Genomic DNA, 14,108 nt, shown 5'->3' on the forward strand with positions numbered 1-14,108 from the left:
TAAATTGTAATTCCTCCTAAGATCACCGTTGCAACATTGCCCACATCAAAGCATTTGAATTTTCCGCCAGTGAATTCAATCGGAGGACTACCGGAGGTCTCCGGAGGAGCGCTGTAATCGTATTATCCGATTCAATCAACAGGAGGTCCGCCTCCTCTTCACAGCGCTATTACTCAGTCTGGGCTTAGCCCTCGGAAGTGTAGGATCTATGTGACTGTCACCCCCCTGTTGTATACTGGGCAAAATTACTCCGATAAAAGCCCAAAAACTATCACCACCACCAACAACAAAAAGCGGTACATTGCACCCAGCGCCGCCAGTGCTCTTTTCAGTAAGTGTCGTACACTCTGTAGTTGTCACGGTTAATACATCCTTTCCCAAATGCAGCATGTTCTACTGACATACAAATCAAATTTGTTCTTTAAGAGTTTGTTTTAAGTGATTAAACTTCACTAAAACATCAGGTTTTGTTTCGAAGTGGCGGGTATGTTGTCATATAAGACGCATATTAGCCAGTTGTACAGCTTATTACGTTAAGTGTGTTACAGATTTTCTTTATTGAAGAATTGCGATTTCTGTCATTTTATAGTGTGTCCACAGCCTCTAACATATTGTCGGTAATTTTCAAGTTCAATAATTTACTTTTGTGAAATTTATAGATCTCAGTTGAGAACAGAAAGTAGTTAACCCTTTATAGGGCAGGAATTTTTTCTTTTGTTGGTTATGAGTATACTTTAATGTTTCTCATAATCCTGAGTTTCAAACGAATAGGTTAGGACAGTTTTTAAGGCAATTTGCTCCTAAATTTTATATATACGAATAAAAATAGGGTGGTTTAATATTTAGCCACCATCATTACATGGTGTCACAATTTTCTTTCATTGGTAGGAACTTTTAAACAATATCGTAGGACAAGTACAAATAGTTTTTACAAATTTGGATGAACCTTGATGACAGAGTAGGAGGATTTTCAGGATCATCTTGTATGTCAATGTCATCAGTATTCATGGGGTCATCTGATACAATTTCTGACCCATTATCGTGCAATACAGAATCTTCAGCATCGCTATCCCCACCTTCCTCGGAGTCTTATGCTTCATCTGCTGAAACAATGTCTAGTAAGTCGAATAGCTCGTCTGCCGAAATCTTACTTACGTCCTTGTACTTCGCCATGACGTATCTTGCAACACAGATAAGAAAATATGGTTAGAGAGATGTTTTTTGGCAAGTGGACGCTGTTATAGTTATAATTTATAGCATAAATATAGGTTATGATTCGTCACTTGCCAACTCGGATAAAGTCGATAATATTATCTGAGCGGATAATTTCCCATACCAAAGTCGCATATTGGTTACATATATGTTTATTTCTACATTAATTTCTACCTCACACTATTCTGTTCTACTTACTTTTCATTTATGGCTTTTATATTTGGTTCTCCTCTCCCTGCCTTCTTTTTATCATTGCATCTGAGACCACTTGCCGTGGTACACTGTCATACGCCTTCTCAGTATCAATGAATATCATCACTAAATCCTGCCTAAACTCCCAACTGTTGTCCATCATGTTCTTTAGGTTGGAGGGATTGAAAAACTTAAAAATTATGTTTACGCTGTGTATGGAGTACGAAACCATATGGAAGTAAACATGCCTTCAAGCCTTTGAAATGCCGTGTTTTCAGAAGTTGTTGAAGATGACATGAATAGAGGAAGTCTCAAATAAAGAGATCGTGAATCAACTTGATGAGAGGAAAACAGTTGGGGGAATTTGATTCTAAGAAGGAAACTTATGATAGAACAAATCTCATGGCACTGTGAACTTGTTCGGTTAGTTTTGAAGAAAAGTGCAAAGGATAACAATGGTAGGAAGTTTCCGAGATATGGATCTGCATGATCAGTGTGATATGCAAATGGAATAGTCACTTAATTTTCAAAAAGTTTTTCACATTTTGATCACAATCAATGTACATTGGATTTTTAACAAGAAAGGTCATCTTGCTGTGGTTTCAGTCCCATATAGAACTGTATATTATATAGTTATGAATATGATATAAGGTGTCATGTACAACTAGTGGTCCTTTGATTATGATCTTGATATCTACAGGTATGTTAAATTTGATATCCTTTGGAAGTGATCACTGTTTTAGAAGACACGTGAAATTATAGGTCCTTAGCAATGATTGTAGAATCAGTCATGGAAAACTTGAGGTGCTGTAGGTATGATCACAATATCAACAATCATGTAAACTTTTGAGTCTGTTTGGCTTGATCATAATACTGACAGTCATGTAAAATTACAAGCTTATTGCTTAGTCTGTTGACAAGTAGCAATGACAGCAATAAAGTAATATAATTTTCTGGCTTATGTTTCAGTGTAATTTATTGGAAGTAATCAAAAAACCCAGTACCTTCTAACTACTTCAGTTGCAGTGTGAAATGGACCTGGAACCAAAGATCAAAGTGGAACCAGCCTGGCTTGAAGGAACAACAAACGCATCACTTGTAAGTCTCTTCCAGTTAACTTTATAGAGGTCAGAATTTAACCCTTAGTAGCTGAATAAATTTGGCACGGGCATAATTTACTATGTGCTTCCTCAATATTAACACCTGCAGTCACCATTTGCTGCATGAGCATGTAGGCGTAGTATGAGTCTGTTTTGTTTCTTTGTCTGGGAATCTGCAAGGGCACAGTACACAAAGCTGCCAACTCTTACTAGCTACAAACCACAGTATTGATGTATATCTATGGGTCAAACTAGTGGCAAAAACATTGTTAATGGGACAAGGAAAAGGGTTCTGGTGGCATAAGCCACCAGATAATTGTCACCAAGTGGACAGTTGGCCTCTAGCATTTACTAGGGAGATAGCAGTTTGATAGTGGCATAAAGTTGAATCAGTGTTGTGGGCTTGATATTGAAGGAGCCTTGGTTAGGTCCAGCTACTGACAAAGTTGTGATTAGCAGTGTTTCAAGATTGAGGCTTCTGGGCATTTCATGTGTTAAGTACACATTGACTGACTGTCTGTTGTTAATCGATTACCTCTATTGGTTATTGAAATTGATTTCTGGAGGGTGTGTGTTATATATGGTATGTATTTATTCTGTATGGTTTGGTAATGGCATCTTTGTGGGATTGACACAATTTCCTATCATGTCAGCCAATTCGAGTGCTAGTAGTTGCTGAAGTGATGGAAAAGGGTGGGTGCTAGATTGAATTATGTTATGGTCTGTAGTTCCATGGTTCTCATGGAGAACGTGTTCTTCCTACAAACAAAATTCCAGTTCAGTTTTTCATATCATCTTTACAATGACACAAATGCTGGGTGAGCACGTAGTAAAATTCTGCCTTGGAAGTTTACTGTGAGTATAGCATGTCTAAAGCAAACACTCTGATGATGACGGAGATGCAGTTGAGATTTTGGAGAAGATGAAAGATATTGCTCTGTCTGTTGCTACTCTAATCATAGTCAATTCCAATCTTCTGAGTGTGTAGCTTTAAGTTCAGTGGCTCTCCAACTCATAGCTCAGAGGCTAAACTGATGACATGGTAATTTCATGTTGGCGAGTGTGATTCAGTTTCGGTCTGTAGGAATTTGATGAAGCTGAATTATCCCAGAATATGTCTGTAGTTTTACTGACATGAAAGTGAATTCCTGTACATCATTCTGGTACCTCAGTGTCTTTGAATACCTTGACAGTTTGAAGAGAGATGTTCAATGAATAACTGTGACTTGACAGTAATAATCTGTTGCAAACACTGTGAACTGCTGATTTACTGATGATATATTGCTCAATAGTTGCTTAGAGCTAAAATTCTGCAATTAGTGAATGCTATTCTTTGAATAAATGTGTGCTTCTTGAATTCTGAGTTACAGGCACTATAGAAAGGAATGGTGTCTGAACGTATCCAAGATGTGAGTGTACTGCTATTGAAGATCTCTACCCTTGAAATTTCTTGTTATGTTCTGTGTCAGACTTGAATCTGGCTTATGAGCATATTCCTGATCAAGAACTCTAGGTTTAATATTTCTTATAATGCTTCTGAATCAGACTTGAACAGATATGAAAATTATGTAAAGAAATATGTACCATTATCAGAAACTGTTAGTGAGTGTGTTAAGGTTGGGGTTGGATTTGTCTGTACATTTTATTGTCACTATCGAAATTACTTTGGTTTAGGGGTTACACGTCTTCTATTTTTCCTATCTGATTATAATAGAGGATTGCTGGCCCATTGTAATTTTTTTCAAAACTAATATCTTCCAATACTACTGCACCACTATTAGCACCACATGCTAAAATTATTGCTCCTATCATAATTAGTGTAGAAGAAGTTAAATCACAAATCTTTTGTCAGTGGCTTTGAGACAGTGTACACCAGTCTGTTGTACAAAATGTCAACACAGGTGTGATAACTCTGGGTTACCCTCACATCCACAATGTGCTGGAAGATATGTGTTTTAAGGAAAGAGCAGATTTGCCTATGGCATACGAGAGATGAAATAGCTCAAAATCTGAATGTACGTTCTCTAAAAATAAGTATTTTGCTCAGATGTTGAATTCATTTAGGAGGGCAGAATAGTGATTAGCTCATTTTATTCCTCAAATACAGGTCAGACTCGGTTATATAGAGAACCATGTCTCAGGGCTCTATAATGTATGATTCCTGTGAAAATTTTCTTTAATATGCCCATTCTTAGTGGGCTCTGATATTTTGAGGACTTAAGGCACATTAAATAAAAGTTTTCCTTTCCTTTTCTTTCATTAATTCCCTCTCCTTTTTGTGCATCCTCTTCATCCATTCCTTAGTTCGACTACTGTTCTCTTTCTTCAATATCGAATGGGTTATGTCGGTATATTCTAGAACTTTATACTTGAATTCACTGTTATTAGTAAGTTAACTTATAATAGAACATAAGCTTTTGATCACAGTCCCTCAGGTCCCCCTTTAGTGCAGACAAGTTTGTATGAATCCATGTGAGAAATATAAATCATAAAATAAAAGAGCTTCTGAAACTGCAGATGTATACTCCAACACTGCTGAAATATGCTGTTTGAAACAGAACTGTCTTAATGCTTTATGTAGCCCCTGTGAGCTCAGCAAAACCAGAGTAGATTTGGTTCAAACAACTTGTAATATTTGGTTGATGTGATTGTACATATGAAAGCAGTTCATACAATTTAGTGTTCATGCCTATGTCTGCTTCCTTTCAAATTCTGTGTGAGATGGCCCCAATTCCATCCATGGTAGTATATCTTCTGATATGGCTAGAAGATGTTTCTCATTTTATATTTTGTTCTCAGTCTCATCCTTTATCTGACATAAGGAGTGAGCAAGAATAGTAACACCATTCTCAGTACAGCCTTTGGTTATAACAATCCTCTGATTGTAGAAATCTTCCTTAAACGTTAGTAAAATTTTGAAAGTAACTGTAATACTGGCAATTAATTAATTAACATGCTCATTTGTTGGTGACTATATTTGTAGATGTGTGTTATGACCATACCTAATATATCTTATTTTCCACAGGAAAATATTGAACATGTATCAGAAGTGATCGCTGTGAAAGAAGAAATTAAATCAGAGTTAACACAGCCAGGGTCAACACAGGAAAACTTTCTTGAGGTAATGTACATAATTCGATAAGCCATCATCAGGTAATAAAAATGGTTAGAAAATGGCTCAACAGATATCAGTGTTTGATCCTTATTTCAGTGCACACGATTGATAGTCGTACAGAAAAGATACTTTTTTGTGAGATCGACGTTTACTTACCTAATTTTCACTTTTCCTTCAAGTTGTTCCACGATCTCGCGTTATGAATTGTGCAGCAGTTAGGAGTGTTCCAAAGACCTCTACTCTATAGCATTTGGGAGCTGGTATCATTCCTAATAGTAGATTTACTTCGTAAATATTTTTGAACCTAAAGTAGCTACAAGATACATTCCTTTGTTACTGATACGGGATATTTTGCTAGTAGCTTCCAAATGAAACACATTTTTATTCTTATTGATAATATTAATTATTGATTTCTAGATAATAGAATTATTTGTAGATACAAGTTTCTGGTGATATGCTTGTTTACTGTGAGTGTTCACTTATGTACTGCACACATTGTAGCCATCTCCTGGCAAGTGAAAATCATTGTTATTCCTCATAATGTGGTCTGTGGTGTTACTAGTTAGTTTATTGATAATTATAATATTTCTTGAACATCCAATGAATAAATAAGCTATTCAAGAGTTACCTTGCCTTTCTGTTTCATATTTTGCAAGGGATAGTGTTTGTAAATCGGCCTTGTAATTTCACTGTTACTCACCTGAACATTCGTTACATGAAAGAATTCCTCCCTACCAGGATACACATTTGATCATTGCTATCGTTCACTTCATAGCATGTATGTCGTCTTCTTTCAGCATGACTGTTGCTAGGGGGTATTTCATTGCCCATTTATTGAGATATTCATTTGACCATCTCTTCCATTATTTATGGATTAGTTGCTAAATATGTAGCCATGTGGGCAAGGTTGTGATGGGAGAGGAAGTGTAATCGTGATCAGGGAGTGTAGTAATTGTCTCTCCTATAAGGAAATGGGATGTATTTAGGTAAGAAGTGTCAAAAGGTCAAAGTGTTAAGAATCCATCACTCCTCTGAGGTGATATATCAGGCTCTTGACAGCTGCTTCCCAGATGCCACCAAAGTGGGGTGTTGCAGGAGGGATGAAATGCCATATCAGTCCCAGTTGTGCGAGGAGTTGGTGTTCCGAGGGTTGTTTTACAACTAGGCCTTGATTTTTTTACCTGCTCTGAAGAAGTTTGTGCCGTTATTGCTGTATGACAGCGAAGTCAATAAATTGCGGAGAGAAATGTTGTTGTGGGGAGATCAGTATCATGTCTATGTAGACAGCCTTTGTAGCTAGGCTGTCTGGTCTTATTTGATCTCACACCATCTTTTCTGAGAATTGGGCCAGCATAGTCTATACTAGTTTTGAGGAAAGGGTACGTTGGGGTTTCATGCAACCTTTGTGTATTTTGCATTAATTGTTCTGATGTATCTGCATTCAACTTAGAACACTTTGAGACGTGCATGAGCGGGGCTTCTTTCCATCCCCCTTGCTGGTGAGATCCTAAACTTGTCTCTCATAGAGTTGAGTGCCAGGATGAAGTAGTCAAAGGTGTTCCGCCGTTGTAATTATATTTGTGAGATGCTGTGATACAGAATTTCTAATGTCTCCACTCCACTAGTATTGGAGTATAGTGTAGTCTTCTGTTGACAAGAACATTGCCTTCTTGATCTATGAGTGTGTTTATAGTCATAATATGACTTGATAGTTTTTTACACAACTTTAATCTAACATTTATGAACAGGGTTCAACTCCAATGCGAACAGTAGACTTTAATTTCACTCCATATGTTGTTTACAACTTTCTCAGATATTTATATGTTACAAATCTCATGACTGGTCCATATTGAATTGTACATTAATTCAACAATTTTGCAACAATTTATTGATAACTACCTATTCAATACACATTGGGTCCTTAACCCTCTACTGCATACTGTTGCCATTAGGCAACAAATAACTTTTCACCTGTTTAAATGGATAAATATTATAGACAGAGGTAGTTTTACGGCACACCTTCAACTGTACAGTCAATTAAACACATATCCCAGTGATGCCTTGTTTTTATTTTACATAACATAAGACAAAACAGCCCTACAGCCAAAGGTACTCCTTCCACCCCGTCAACATCCACGCGAACCAACCACCGTTTATTTTACGTGGGCCCTCCCCATCATATTACCACAGGCTTCAGGAGTACCTCTGGCTCAACCTCAAAGACATTACTGACCTACGGTCGTGCAAGTATACTTGCGCCCTGCAATACGTACCCATGGCCAGTAGGCCAGTAGGTATGTTGAACATTAAAGCTTGAAATTTTCTTCACCAAACGGAAACGAAAAATAATTCATGCAGTAGAGGGTTAAAATTAAGATTTACATCTTGTCATACTAATATGTTGTTTACAACTTTCTCAGATATTTATATGTTACAAATCTCATGACTGGTCCATATTGAATTGTACATTAATTCAACAATTTTGCAACAATTTATTGATTACTACCTATTCAATACACATTGGGTCCTTAACCCTCTACTGCATAATGTTGCCATTAGGCAACAAATAACTTTTCACCTGTTTAAATGGATAAATATTATAGACAGAGGTAGTTTTACGGCACACCTTCAACTGTACAGTCAATTAAACACATATCCCAGTGATGCCTTGTTTTTTTTTACATAACATAAGACAAAACAGCCCTACAGCCAAAGGTACTCCTTCCACCCCGTCAACATCCACGCGAACCAACCACCGTTTATTTTACGTGGGCCCTCCCCATCATATTACCACAGGCTTCAGGAGTACCTCTGGCTCAACCTCAAAGACATTACCGACCTACGGTCGTGCAAGTATACTTGCGCCCTGCAATACGTACCCATGGCCAGTTAATGTTAAAAGCTTAGCGTAAAATCGTGGAAGATCGTATATATATTCCAATATGGCAATCCACATCACATACGAGTGTTAAGCTATTAGGTCCAGTTAAGAATTGCTGGTATATCTAAACGACTAAGCGTATGTTGAACATTAAAGCTTGAAATTTTCTTCACCAAACGGAAACGAAAAATAATTCATGCAGTAGAGGGTTAAAATTAAGATTTACATCTTGTCATACTAATTTAACAGAACATTTCTTGCCCATTGCATGGGAATCATCAGCTATGATCTGATGCCCAAAGGATAAAAATCAGGATCCTGATAACTCTAATCAAAGTGTTACATAGATAAACATGTGTATTATAAAAATGAGAAAACTAGTTGTAAGTTCATAAACGACAATTTACACAATTAAAGCCATCCATGGTATACCCCTTGTTGGCCGGCTATTGCAACAAGGGGTGATAAGCCTGCTTCTTTCATGTTTATATTTTTATTTTATTTTACACTTGGAAGCATTGAAATATGCTGTTTGAAACAGAACTGTCTTAATGCTTTATGTAGCCCCTGTGAGCTCAGCAAAACCAGAGTAGATTTGGTTCAAACAACTTGTAATATTTGGTTGATGTGATTGTACATATGAAAGCAGTTCATACAATTTAGTGTTTATGCCTATGTCTGCTTCCTTTCAAATTCTGTGTGAGATGGCCCCAATTCCATCCATGGTAGTATATCTTCTGATATGGCTAGAAGATGTTTCTCATTTTATATTTTGTTCTCAGTCTCATCCTTTATCTGACATAAGGAGTGAGCAAGAATAGTAACACCATTCTCAGTTCAGCCTTTGGTTATAACAATCCTCTGATTGTAGAAATCTTCCTTAAACGTTAGTAAAATTTTGAAAGTAACTGTAATACTGGCAATTAATTAATTAACATGCTCATTTGTTGGTGACTATATTTGTAGATGTGTGTTATGACCATACCTAATATATCTTATTTTCCACAGGAAAATATTGAACATGTATCAGAAGTGATCGCTGTGAAAGAAGAAATTAAATCAGAGTTAACACAGCCAGGGTCAACACAGGAAAACTCTCTTGAGGTAATGTACATAATTCGATAAGCCATCATCAGGTAATGAAAATGGTTAGAAAATGGCTCAACAGATATCAGTGTTTGATCCTTATTTCAGTGCACACGATTGATAGTCGTACAGAAAAGATACTATTTTTTGAGATCGACGTTTACTTACCTAATTTTCACTTTTCCTTCAAGTTGTTCCACAATCTCGCGTTATGAATTGTGCAGCAGTTAGGAGTGTTCCAAAGACCTCTACTCTATAGCATTTGGGAGCTGGTATCATTCCTAGTAGTAGATTTACTTCGTAAATATTTTTGAACCTAAAGTAGCTACAAGATACATTCCTTTGTTACTGATACGGGATATTTTGCTAGTAGCTTCCAAATGAAACACATTTTTATTCTTTTTGATAATATTAATTATTGATTTCTAGATAATAGAATTATTTGTAGATACAAGTTTCTGGTGATATGCTTGTTTACTGTGAGTGTTCACTTATGTACTGCACACATTGTAGCCATCTCCTGGCAAGTGAAAATCATTGTTATTCCTCATAATGTGGTCTGTGGTGTTACTAGTTAGTTTATTGATAATTATAATATTTCTTGAACATCCAATGAATAAATAAGCTATTCAAGAGTTACCTTGCCTTTCTGTTTCATATTTTGCAAGGGATAGTGTTTGTAAATCGGCCTTGTAATTTCACTGTTACTCATCTGAACATTCGTTACATGAATGAATTCCTCCCTACCAGGATACACATTTGATCACTGCTATCGTTCACTTCATAGCATGTATGTCGTCTTATTTCAGCATGACTGTTGCTAGGGGGTATTTCATTGCCCATTTATTGAGATATTCATTTGACCATCTCTTCCATTATTTATGTATTAGTTGCTAAATATGTAGCCATGTGGGCAAGGTTGTGATGGGAGAGGAAGTGTAATCGTGATCAGGGAGTGTAGTAATTGTCTCTCCTATAAGGAAATGGGATGTATTTAGGTAAGAAGTGTCAAAAGGTCAAAGTGTTAAGAATCCATCACTCCTCTGAGGTGATATATCAGGCTCTTGACAGCTGCTTCCCAGATGCCACCAAAGTGGGGTGTTGCAGGAGGGATGAAATGCCATATCAGTCCCAGTTGTGCGAGGAGTTGGTGTTCCAAGGGTTGTTTTACAACTAGGCCTTGATTTTTTTACCTGCTCTGAAGAAGTTTGTGCCGTTATTGCTGTATGACAGCGAAGTCAATAAATTGCGGAGAGAAATGTTGTTGTGGGGAGATCAGTATCATGTCTATGTAGACAACCTTTGTAGCTAGGCTGTCTGGTCTTATTTGATCTCACACCATCTTTTCTGAGAATTGGGCCAGCATAGTCTATACTAGTTTTGAGGAAAGGGTACGTTGGGGTTTCATGCAACCTTTGTGTATTTTGCATTAATTGTTCTGATGTATCTGCATTCAACTTAGAACACTTTAAGACGTGCATGAGCGGGGCTTCTTTCCATCCCCCTTGCTGGTGAGATCCTAAACTTGTCTCTCATAGAGTTGAGTGCCAGGATGAAGTAGTCAAAGGTGTTCCGCCGTTGTAATTATATTTGTGAGATGCTGTGATACAGAATTTCTAATGTCTCCACTCCACTAGTATTGGAGTATAGTGTAGTCTTCTGTTGACAAGAACATTGCCTTCTTGATCTATGAGTGTGTTTATAGTCATAATATAACTTGATAGTTTCCTACACAACTTTAATCTAACATTTATGAACAGGGTTCAACTCCAATGCGAACAGTAGACTTTAATTTCACTCCATATGTTGTTTGCAACTTTCTCAGATATTTATATGTTACAAATCTCATGACTGGTCCATATTGAATTGTACATTAATTCAACAATTTTGCAACAATTTATTGATAACTACCTATTCAATACACATTGGGTCCTTAACCCTCTACTGCATACTGTTGCCATTAGGCAACAAATAACTTTTCACCTGTTTAAATGGATAAATATTATAGACAGAGGTAGTTTTACGGCACACCTTCAACTGTACAGTCAATTAAACACATATCCCAGTGATGCCTTGTTTTTATTTTACATAACATAAGACAAAACAGCCCTACAGCCAAAGGTACTCCTTCCACCCCGTCAACATCCACGCGAACCAACCACCGTTTATTTTACGTGGGCCCTCCCCATCATATTACCACAGGCTTCAGGAGTACCTCTGGCTCAACCTCAAAGACATTACTGACCTACGGTCGTGCAAGTATACTTGCGCCCTGCAATACGTACCCATGGCCAGTAGGCCAGTAGGTATGTTGAACATTAAAGCTTGAAATTTTCTTCACCAAACGGAAACGAAAAATAATTCATGCAGTAGAGGGTTAAAATTAAGATTTACATCTTGTCATACTAATATGTTGTTTACAACTTTCTCAGATATTTATATGTTACAAATCTCATGACTGGTCCATATTGAATTGTACATTAATTCAACAATTTTGCGACAATTTATTGATAACTACCTATTCAATACACATTGGGTCCTTAACCCTCTACTGCATACTGTTGCCATTAGGCAACAAATAACTTTTCACCTGTTTAAATGGATAAATATTATAGACAGAGGTAGTTTTACGGCACACCTTCAACTGTACAGTCAATTAAACACATATCCCAGTGATGCCTTGTTTTTATTTTACATAACATAAGACAAAACAGCCCTACAGCCAAAGGTACTCCTTCCACCCCGTCAACATCCACGTGAACCAACCACCGTTTATTTTACGTGGGCCCTCCCCATCATATTACCACAGGCTTCAGGAGTACCTCTGGCTCAACCTCAAAGACATTACCGACCTACGGTCGTGCAAGTATACTTGCGCCCTGCAATACGTGCCCATGGCCAGTAGGCAGTAATGTTCGGTCTTTGAATGTTAAAAGCTTAGCGTAAAATCGTGGAAGATCGTATATATATTCCAATATGGCAATCCACATCACATACGAGTGTTAAGCTATTAGGTCCAGTTAAGAATTGCTGGTATATCTAAACCACTAAGCGTATGTTGAACATTAAAGCTTGAAATTTTCTTCGCCAAACGGAAACGAAAAATAATTCATGCAGTAGAGGGTTAAAATTAAGATTTACATCTTGTCATACTAATTTAACAGGACATTTCTTGCCAATTGCATGGGAATCATCAGCTGTGATCTGATGCCCAAAGGATAAAAATCAGGATCCTGATAACTCTAATCAAAGTGTTACATAGATAAACATGTGTATTATAAAAATGAGAAAACTAGTTGTAAGTTCATAAACGACAATTTACACAATTAAAGCCATCCATGGTATACCCCTTGTTGGCCGGCTATTGCTTATGTCCCTTCGATGATCATCTTTTATCTTCTGTAAGAACTTATACTAACCTATTCATCATAGATTCACCTAAATTTTGTGTTTTGGAGTACTGGTTAGGTTTCATGAGTTTTCTGATACATTATTAAAATGCTGCATGAAAGCATGAATTTCTGGGAATAGGGCTTTTAGAGGAGTGTGGAGCGTAGGATCAACTAATGTTAAGTCTCTAGGAATGTTCCAGTAAGGAAGGTGATGATCAGTTATTTTATAAAGAACAAAGCAGTTATTGTTGAAATTATGGTTCTTTTTTAGAATCTCGCTAGCCTACGGTCGTGCAAGTATACTTGCGCCCTGCAATACGTACCCATGGCCAGTAGGCAGCAATGTTCGGTCTTTGAATGTTAAAAGCTTAGCGTAAAATCGTGGAAGTTCGTATATATATTCCAATATGGCAATCCACATCACATACGAGTGTTAAGCTATTAGGTCCAGTTAAGAATTGCTGGTATATCTAAACCACTAAGCGTATGTTGAACATTAAAGCTTGAAATTTTCTTCGCCAAACGGAAACGAAAAATAATTCATGCAGTAGAGGGTTAAAATTAAGATTTACATCTTGTCATACTAATTTAACAGGACATTTCTTGCCAATTGCATGGGAATCATCAGCTGTGATCTGATGCCCAAAGGATAAAAATCAGGATCCTGATAACTCTAATCAAAGTGTTACATAGATAAACATGTGTATTATAAAAATGAGAAAACTAGTTGTAAGTTCATAAACGACAATTTACACAATTAAAGCCATCCATGGTATACCCCTTGTTGGCCGGCTATTGCTTATGTCTCTTCGATGATCATCTTTTATCTTCTGTAAGAACTTATACTAACCTATTCATCATAGATTCACCTAAATTTTGTGTTTTGGAGTACTGGTTAGGTTTCATGAGTTTTCTGATACATTATTAAAATGCTGCATGAAAGCATGAATTTCTGGGAATAGGGCTTTTAGAGGAGTGTGGAGCGTAGGATCAACTAATGTTAAGTCTCTAGGAATGTTCCAGTAGGGAAGGTGATGATCAGTTATTTTATAAAGAACAAAGCAGTTATTGTTGAAATTATGGTTCTTTTTTAGAATCTCGCTAGCCAGGGTGAATTCGGTGAAGTAATT

The 14,108-nt window shown here is 37.0% G+C and overlaps 1 long non-coding RNA gene across 1 annotated transcript; it reads left to right on the top strand.

Annotated features, from left to right (window-relative positions):
- Positions 1-209: 209 nt before the first annotated feature.
- On the top strand, positions 210-5,629 carry LOC137503024 (uncharacterized). Its single transcript, XR_011018998.1, has 3 exons — positions 210-331; positions 2,374-2,502; positions 5,530-5,629. It is a non-coding gene; the product is annotated as an uncharacterized lncRNA (long non-coding RNA).
- Positions 5,630-14,108: the final 8,479 nt, after the last annotated feature.

Source organism: Anabrus simplex, chromosome 14, assembly GCF_040414725.1.
Source record: "Anabrus simplex isolate iqAnaSimp1 chromosome 14, ASM4041472v1, whole genome shotgun sequence".
In the NCBI taxonomy this organism is placed as follows: Eukaryota; Metazoa; Arthropoda; class Insecta; order Orthoptera; family Tettigoniidae; genus Anabrus; species Anabrus simplex.